Here is a 3051-nt window from a genome sequence, read left to right as displayed (position 1 = left end):
GGCCGCCATCTTGGCTGTCAGTTAATTTGCATATACTCACTGATTAGCCAATGAAAAGGGTAGCGGTCATACGCTAATTACCATGTTTCTCTTTTATTAGTGTAGATAATGATATTAATAGTACTTATGGAGCAGCTACATGTGCCTAACCCTATGCTAAACAATAATGAGATACACTGTAGAAACCAGGGCAATAGGAATTAGGGTAGGAAGGGATTACCAAAGGTGGACCCAGACAAGGACAACTTCATGGAAGAGGATCAGACTTTTCAAAGTTGGGTAGGATTTGGTGAGTGAGGATGACAATGGCAGAATGAACAGTGAGGTGAAAGGTAGGGAGGGAAATGTGAACTTGGTGTTGGGAGATACTAGGGATGCTGGAGCCATTTTGCAGAGAGCATGACAGAGGAATTTAGACTTAAGGAGTAAGGTATTTTGAAATTATAATTCATGGGTTTCATTAGCAAAACCAGAAATTACAATAAAATTCCCTCCTTGAACCTATGACTTAAATTTATGTGACAACTAGTTGAATAGACAAGTGTGACTTACAGCTTCATAGTCCATACAGACAGGCTTTTTTCTCACATAACAAAAGAGGATTTCAAACACTTAATTTTTTCCATAAAATTATAAATTTGTATTAAAATAACAAAACCATCAATTGATCATTAGTTACTAATTACACTAGGTAAACTGATATGTTAGCCATTCTTAGCTCTTGCAGCTCTCTAGCCTTGATCCATCTTCCTGTCCAAGGGAGAAACTAGTTCTGTTATGGGACTCTTCTCCCCACCAATTCAGCAAACGACCCACTGTGTACACTGGGCAAGAGTCATGGGACTTTTCTTTTTTTCTTTTTTCTTTTTTTAAAATATATTTTATTGATTTTTTACAGAGAGGAAGGGAGAGGGATAGAGAGTTAGAAACATCGATGAGAGAGAAACATCGATCAGCTGCCTCCTGCACACCCCCTAACTGGGGATGTGCCTGCAACCAAGGTACATGCCCTTGACCGGAATCAAACCTGGGACCCTTGAGTCCGCAGGCTGACGCTCTATCCACTGAGCCAAACTGGTTAGGGCACGGGACTTTTCAATGATGGAACTTTTCCAGTTCTGTGCGAGAATTTCTGGGCAGCCAGTTTTGGATTTTTAGTTCCCTTTTATGTTAAATATGTTCCCCCAGGAAACAGACTCAGGGTTGGAGATTTACATGCATCAGGTTTGGGGAGGGGGCTCTGATTGAAAGGGAAAGAAATAAGCTGGGTTGAGAAGAGAGAGTGATGAAGTGTGATGTAACTGCAATTGCACCTGAGGCCTTAGCAGACCCCACAGGGAGCTCTAGAACCAGAATGGCCCTACAGAATTGACACAAATCTAGGCAAAGGGGCTGGACCACTGTACCTTCACATTAAGCAGTCACTGGGTGTAGGCAATCCCAGTGAGGAAGCATGACCTTGAGCAAAAAGCTTTACCCAAAAGCAATTCCAAGGAAGGGGTTCAGTTGAGAGCCATCAGGAGCTAACACACTGGAAGAGCAGGTGCCAAGATCCTGAATGGGAGATCTTGGCAGTTCACTACAAGATCCACTATGGTATTTGCTAATTAAATCCTAAGCTATTTGAGAATTAAAATAGACATCGCTCAGTTGGTTTCTTGAAACACTTCTACAAGCTTCCATCCATTTTATTTTTTTAAAATAAATCCTCTTTCAGAAATTCTGGAAACAAATGGCTTCCTAAGAAACCAACATTTTTTTTTTTTTAAACAAGGATGCCTTAACAGTGCAGAAACATGTCTGCAGTGGAACAAGTTGGGTTTATTACTCATTTGCAGTGAAGGAGGACACACACCATCGGGTATCCCAGTAAGAAAATACTTGAAAGAACCTATTACATAGGTTTGAGTTTTCCTTGGGTGGTTTGGGGGAGGGCCTAAGGTTCACTCTAGATTTGATATTGTCAGAAAGGGGGAAACTTTATGATTGGGAATCTCAATAAATCTTACCTATAAGGAGGGGAGACTGGAACAAGAAAGAACGTACTAGAAATAGTAATCACTTATCCAAGAGAGGAGAGTTCATGGCATTTTGAGTGTGGCACAGTGACCTTATTAGTGTTTGTACTCAGACAAATTATGAAGTGGTCATGCTTTGTCTGAGGTTGGTATCCTGTGACATTGTCTATGGCCAGAAAGAGAAGAACATGGTCCAGCTGTGAGTGTCGATTCCCTCCATTTACTGAAAGATGTGGCCTTCTCAGAATATGATTGTGTTGAATAATACTTTATTACTATGGCATTCAGTCAACCTGTTAAGCTTTATTTAATGAAAGTTCTAGGACCAGATAATGGTCAGGGTCCTAAATACATGAAAAACTTTTCATCAATCCAACATTTTTTGTTCAATAATCTCTTGTTTGAAAAATTACTATGTCCCAGTCATTCTTCCAGATATTGAGGATACCAAGATGAATATGATGGCACTCCCTATATTTAAGAAGCTCAGATCATGAGGACTCAGAATGGAGTCAGATATAAACAGTATCCAAAACACAATGTGCAGTTAAGGGCTCAGTCCTACAAGACTGCCCCCCAATGTCCTGCTTCAGATGTCAGTCACAAGTCCAGGTTATCACCTGTGCCTCTCAACTACCCCTTTTTGGGGTTTGATTAATTTGCTAAAACAGCTCACAGAACTCAGAGAAACATTTTTCTTACTAGATTACTGGTTAATTATAAAGGGATATAACTCAGAAACAGTTAGATGAAAGAGATGCATTGGACAAGGTATGGGGAGAGGACTCAAAGCAAAGAGATGGGAACAGGCTTAGGAAGGCAGGAATATGCTGCTTACCCCCTAATGGAGTTTCACAAGAGAAAACTGGAGACTAGGAAAATTTAAAGTACTCTGAACCGAGGTCACAGGGAGCACCATTGTTGTCAAAGGTGGGTGGAGGGTAGGGTAGGAGGAGTCGTCAATATTCCATAACCCTTTAATACAAAGTCGGGCATACTCCTGTTGGGCAAATAAGCAGATGCGGGGCTGACA

This window comes from Myotis brandtii, unplaced genomic scaffold, assembly GCF_000412655.1.
Source record: "Myotis brandtii unplaced genomic scaffold, ASM41265v1 scaffold1719, whole genome shotgun sequence".
NCBI classification, from domain to species: domain Eukaryota; kingdom Metazoa; phylum Chordata; class Mammalia; order Chiroptera; family Vespertilionidae; genus Myotis; species Myotis brandtii.
The sequence above is the reverse complement of the archived record's forward strand: the minus strand, read 5'-3'. Positions refer to the sequence as shown.